The sequence below is a fragment of the Palaemon carinicauda genome, chromosome 2, assembly GCF_036898095.1.
Source record: "Palaemon carinicauda isolate YSFRI2023 chromosome 2, ASM3689809v2, whole genome shotgun sequence".
Taxonomy (NCBI): Eukaryota; Metazoa; Arthropoda; class Malacostraca; order Decapoda; family Palaemonidae; genus Palaemon; species Palaemon carinicauda.
The window spans coordinates 9,516,707-9,524,206 of record NC_090726.1 but is presented as its reverse complement, the minus strand read 5'-3'; positions in this window follow the sequence as shown (position 1 = coordinate 9,524,206).

Genomic DNA, 7,500 nt, shown 5'->3' with positions numbered 1-7,500 from the left:
CCAAAAATAGTCAATATTTTCATAATAGGATAATTTATATTCTATTTTATGTTCCTTTTTATTAGCAATCATGGCCCTCTTACCTTCTCTGTCACAGTTTATATAGGTATATATCAGTCTATCCTTTTATATGAATGCAAACACATGCACACACACAGATATATTATATATATATATATATATATATATATATATATATATATATATACATATATATATATATACGTATATATATGTATATATATATATACATATATATAGATAAATAGATAGATATATATACATACATATATATACATATATATATATATGTGTGTGTGTGTGTATATATATATACATATATATATATATATATATATATATATATATATATATATATATATATATATATAGATAGATAGATAGATAGATGGCTAGATATATATATATATATATATATATATATATATATATATATTTATATATATGTATATATACATATGTGTATATATATATATGTAGGTATACATGTATATAAAACAAATACTTTCGCTTATACTAAAAAAATAGCTTGACTATTTAGCAAGCTTGATTCAAGTACCAAGGATGTGTCACAACTTTGCTTTTTCTACAAAAGAGCAAAAGAAAGAAAAACAAATCCATAAGTTAATAAATCCATACCTAATTGGATTCATGAACTGATCAATAGTAAAAGCAAAGGTAAAATTAGCTGTACATTACATAGTTGCTAAATAATTGTGTTACATTCAGGATTTCTTTTCCTGTTTGCTCTTTGTGTTTAAGACAAAGCTCATGGGTTATGTGCCTGTATTTGTATATTACTATAGTCGCCCCAGAGATTCCGGGCAAAATAAGCCCCACCCCCTGATGACGTCACAGCCAATCACGTTGTCTCCCAGGTTAGCAGCGGTCACAGTACATTTACTTACAAATTTCAAATTATACTAACTTGGAGGGAATGTACTGTCACCGCTGTTAACGTGAGAGATAACATCATTGTCTATGACGTCATCAGGGTTGACCCTATCTCACCCGTAATCTCTGCAGCGATATTACGTACAAATAGGTTAATGATAAGGTCAAATTTACTGTGTAAGAAAACTAATGCGGAAAGCCTCCTGGCTAGTGCAGTGGTAACGTGTTCGCCTAGCATTCATATAGCAGTAGATCGATCCCAACCCAGGACCGTGAGTTAAGCTGTCTACTGGGAAGGCCACTGCTGTGGTTGGGCACCACAGTGGGGTGTTGGGCTTTCCCGGCTGACGTTCTGGAGAGCATCTATTCTGATGGAACTTGAACTGAAACCATACGTCTTTAACCTCTTCATTTATAAGATATACAAGAAATGATAGAGATTATAAGCTTTTTAAACATTATAAGGAATAGCTAAAGAATCAGTAATGTTTCCATGTCATATATTTCTCCTTCCCTAAATCCAAGATGGAATTCATTGAAGCAAGATTTTGGATTAAATAATTTGTATGCAAAAGGAGGAACTCGTTCTTTTAATGACTTCATTGAGATAAAAAATGATTCTCTGGCATGTCTGCTTCCAACAAACATAGCTAGATTTCTTATAAGGAAACACTTTTCATGCTGCTGTGTTAGATAGGCAGTATCTTTCGTTGTAGTTGTATCATTATCATATCACTGGCATCATATATGACTGCATTACTATCATCATATATAATTGCATTACTATCATATCATTGGCATAATATATACAGTATGTCCATTTCTGAGAGGAAATTATTTCCTACACAACATCCTGAAAACCTGGTTATTCTTAAAGAAAACAGATCACATCCATAAGCTAAAAGTCCAGTTTCCATTCAACATTTTATTAAAGAATATATTTTCAAGCATCCATGATATGGAGACTATTTTGTATTCAATTGCCTTTATTCATATCAAACTAATATAACTGCTGAATATTACATTTCGATCCTTCACCGATGAACTACTCTTTTCTATACTTAGTTAACGATTGAATCCTTTTCCTAACAACAGTACTCAGGTAGCAGTCCATTACCAATTCTGGTGTCGTGAAGCAATTCATGTCCTATCTTTACTCTGTAGGATCACTGTGTTTTTAATTCAAGAGAATTCTTTTACACAAGGTCGTCGTATTTAATCCATTCAATTACTCGCATTCCATTAAAGACATCGCAAGCAATTTGATAGTAAGTGTATAAGGGGACCGTCCCCCATGGTGATTTGACATAACAACTTTCAGAAATCGTACATGTTCCCCAGAAGTTTCAGCCAATTATTTTTACAAATAACGAAGATTTAGCGGTGTTTAAATGATGACGTTATCCTTACTGTGTCGTCTGCATAACTGAGTTTGACAAAATCGTTTTTGTGTGATATTTTTGCATATTTATAGCGATTTTTCACTTATGTTTCGACCTATCGTACGTCTAGCAGAAATGGAAGGCATTGGTAGAGCGTAGTTGAACGAAATCTACTCTTACGAGAACAGAAGCCAGAGTTTCCAAAGACTTATAAAAGTTATAATGCATGTGTTTGTTTACTTGAAGTTCGTATGTACATTGTGTTTTCACAACGTCCTCGGGAACTTTATAGCAAGGCCAATGTTACCTAAGGTCATAAAAAGAACAAATAGTCAACCATTTTTCCAAACAATGAAGATATAGCGGTCTTTAAATGATGATGTCATCGTACTGCGTCGTCTGCATGACTGAGTGACAAAATCGCAGTTCTCTCTCTCTCTCTCTCTCTCTCTCTCTCTCTCTCTCTCTCTCTCTCTCTCTCTCTCTCTCGAATTATCTAAAACTGCCATTTATACAATTTATATAATACCAATGTTCGACTCTCTTAGAATCAAATAATGGTTGATTCTCTCTCTCTCTCTCTCTCTCTCTCTCTCTCTCTCTCTCTCTCTCTCTCTCTCTCTCTCTCTCTCTCTCTCTCTCTCTCTCTCTCAATTTGAACTGCCATCTATATCAACCAAAGGCTATCACTCCAAAATTAACTTCATGATCTCTCTCTCTCTCTCTCTCTCTCTCTCTCTCTCTCTCTCTCTCTCTCTCTCTCTCTCTCTCTCTTATGTTTCGAAATCTCGTACTTCTGGCAGAAATCGAAGGCATTGGTAGAGGGTAGGTAAATGAAAACTACCAGCTACGAGAACATCAGCCAAAGTTTCCAAAAACATATAGAAGTTACAATGCATGTGTTTGTTTACTTGAAGTTCGTATGTTTAGGGTGCTTTTATATAGGAGGAAACAATAAAAGTTATCATAATAATATTATCTTGATTTCTTAAAGAAAAGAAGCGAAAATTTGTTGCAAATCTTTGAGAGCTCATAACTCAAAAACATACTTATTCACACCTAAGTACATTTTTCTCATTTATTTGTTGTTCGATATTAGAGAGAAAGATATCATTGAAAAGAATAAAAATTCCACAAATCTGTCAAGCAGAATTTTTATTTTATTTTTACTTTCTTTTTCACGATTATTTTGCGTCAGGATGAGGAAAATAAATAAATATTCGTAAAAAAAAGGGGGGGGAAATCAAAATTCCGGTTGACAGAATTGTTCGGTTTATAAAGTACTTTTTATTGTATTTGATTCAATACAAATGGTGTTGTATTTGTGGGGAAAAATGTACCTTTTTTTTTTAAATCATGATTTTTGCTAATAAATCAAAGAGTTTCTGATCAAATGACTTGAAAATTTCATATGATGAAGGTATTATATATGTCTAAAACATATAGAAATTGTGTATTTGCGGACAGTCCTTAAGCATCAAAATTTAAATATAACACGGTTTCAAGGTTATGGAAATTCAAAATCCTTCGTAGCTCAAAAATTGATTGATTGATTGATTATGAGTTATCTGGCATCCTGACATCTAAGGTCATTGACGCAGAGAGGTGAGTCAATAATATATATGTTGGTCTCAATTTAATTCCAATAAACAAATAATGAAATTAGTTTGGCGAAAATCTAAATCAGTTTATTTGATTATAGTTCGTGTATGACTGACAGCTCATTCTATTATTGTCTTGGGTCTACCAGACTTTCGGATTTATTTATAGATTTAATGCCACACCAGTTGTTTCCAAATAAGTCCTAAGATTTTGAAATACAGGATTGGAATCCTTCTGACAAAATCCTCACAGTTTCCTTATAGCTATTGCCGTCTCAAGAGTTTACCATTACCGTAGTTATGACAATTACATCCGCAGATAAGGAGAGTTATTCTTATTTCTCCGTCATATGGAGGATAAATCATAACATGATTACAATTTATGATAAAAATTACAATAGGAAACTATAGTACTTCCAGCATTTTATCACATCTCTCTCTCTCTCTCTCTCTCTCTCTCTCTCTCTCTCTCAAACTTATAAGAGTATTAATATTAGACATAAAGCCGATACAATTTCAGATGGCGGTGACGTTAATAGAATTATGCAAGCTCTTATTACTCTCTCTCTCTCTCTCTCTCTCTCTCTCTCTCTCTCTCTCTCTCTCTCTCTCTCTCTCTCTCTCTCTCTTTGAATACAAAGTCTAACAATCACTGCAGAACCAAGAGACTATATTCTTGAGTTTCTAAACCCATTTTCAGTCCGGGAGTTAAAAGCACAATTAATATCCACTCACTGGTCCACTTCGGTTGCATAAGAGAAAGCTCTGAAGTCTTTCGCGAGATTAATTAAACATATTCAGGATAAAAACGAAGAGATCACCAGATATATAACCTTAACAGGCATGATATATACCAGTATATACCATCTAATTACCTAACCAGTATACCCGTAAGTATGTACCTGTTTGCAATTACCATAAGTTTTAGGGGTTTGTCGTAATATGTTGTAAGAAGAAACAACTGTTTAATGGCATGATTGAATTCAATTGGGATTCATTAGTCCATTTTCATTTTCTAAAGGGATTAATTCCATCTCAAGAACTTATAATTTCCATATCTAAAAGGTAAATTATTTAGGCTTCGCCATTTCATATTCATTTCACAATGGCTGATATATTTTTTGTAAATACATTTAGAAAGTGTTTGACATAGTAGAATATATTGTTTGGTTGTACTGCAGTGATCCATAAAGTACGAAATTTTTCATATAAATAATAGATTATATGCCACATCAGTTTTGAATTAAATGCTCTTTTTCATGCCACTCATCTCGAAACATTTTGATCTTTAATTCAAGAAAAATTAATCCTAGTAGACGTTTAGTTTCTTGTTGGTGCTCCTCTTCGCCTTTAGACCTATTATAAGACGTAGGTCTACAAGGTTTTGGCACTCATCAAGACTATGATGGAAGTTTTCCTGTCAAAACTGGCATATTGCTTATTGTTACTCTTACTCCACTGGTCTTTGGGCCACTATGACCGCTCTTGATAGATTATTCCAATCTCTTCTGTTCTGTGCCACAGTCATCCAATCTCTAGGGTTCAAACCCTCCTGCTGTATATCCTCCTCCAATCTTTTCTTGGCTTATTAATCATGTAAATTATGGATATTAGTTACTAATTTTCGTAGCTTCTTACTCTTTTATGTTGGAACCTAGATTTATGTCCACTCTGGGCTCCAGAGCCTTTAAATATGCAGCCCCAAGACTATATGATGAGCTCCCACGAAACATTCGAATGATTGAAGACATTAAGGCTTTCAAGAGGAAACTGAAGACTTTCTTATTTCATGAGTCTTTTGACAGTGACGATTTAACAGTAAATGAACAATATGTGACTTGAAAAGATAAATACTGTGTACGAACAAGGTAAAATGACAGTGGAGGTCCTTTAAAGAGTGGTGTTCCCCTGCTGTATGGGACCAGAAAAGCAGCCATCAAAGTAAAAAGTAAAGTGAGCAAGATTGTGTTCAAACTTGAAAAGGGTGCAAATACTGAAATGAATAATCCGTAGCTATTCGTTCATAGATAAAAAATATCTATATTTAGATATTATTCTTGCATCATTGCAAAAGAAAATTGAAAATGGTCACAGACGAAAAAGGCTTCACGATTGTCGAACCAGATACCCAAGAGAAGAAAAATAAGAAAATAGCATTAACAAGAAAATCAAGATCCTTCATTGTTTCAGTGTCCCAACACAACTTTTCAAACAACCACATAGTTAATCTAATTTAGAATGAATGCGTCACAGAGGGTTAATGCGTTTGCGTTACCAGGTAGTACAAATTCTATTAGTTTTCCATCTAAATGTATCATTGGTAACAATACAACTGTATCATGATCACCTTGCTTTTTCCTTATACTTTTTGCATATCATTTTTGGAATAATGATACATCAGCTTCAAATAACTTGTGTTCGATACTTTATATCTTTTGATATAGTCTCCTTCAATCTACAGTTTTAGAAAGAAAAAGCCAGGCAGTGTCCTTAATTAAGGGGATAGACTCCCAGTCGCCTTGATGAAATCAATTTCTACTAAAATTATGTCTGTATTCTTGATAAACCCTTTAACTTTGATTCATGACCCTGAAGAATAGAGTTCAGTTATAATAATGTCTGTATACTTGATAAACCCTTTGACTTTCTTTGTTTTATATAACCCTGAAGAATAGATTTCAGTTAAAATTATGTCAGTATACTTGATAAACCCTTTAACTTTCTTTGTCTCATGTAACCCTGAGAAATAGATTCCAGTTAAAATAATATCTGTATACTTTATAAACCCTTTAACTTTCTTTGTCTTATGTAACCCCCAAGAATAGATTTCAGTTAAAATTATGTCCGTATACTTGATAGACCCTTTAACTTTCTTTGCCTCGTGTAACCCTGAAGAATAGATTTCTTTGTTTCATGTAACCCTCAAAAATAGATTCCTACTAAAGTTCATGAATGCTACAAATTTCTTTACTTCACCGACACCAAAAAGAAAATTTATTAAAGACGTAAAAATCTAACAAGTAAAAAATTGATAATAAAAGAAAGCTTTATCAGGCAATAGTGATTACTATATAATTTTGTATAAACGTAGGAATATAAGTCTATGCTGAAATGTTTTTAAGCATATGTAAAAATGTAATACCTTGTAATTACGAATATGTAAATAAAAATCTGCAGGAATTATATAAATATATGTTGCTATATAGACACACATATATATATATATACATATATATATATATATATATATATATATATATATTTATATATATATATATATATATATATATATAAATATATATATATATGCATATATATATATATATATATATATATATATATATATATATATATATATGTATATGTATACATGTATATATATACATATATATATGTGTGTTTATATAATTATTATATAATATATATATATATTTATTTATATATATATTTATATATATGCATATATATACTGTATATATATATATATATATATATATATATATATATATATATATATATAAAGAGAAAATATTCAAATACATTTTAGTCCTTGTCTGGAGTAATATATTATATTATAACTTAATATGATAAGATAGTAAATA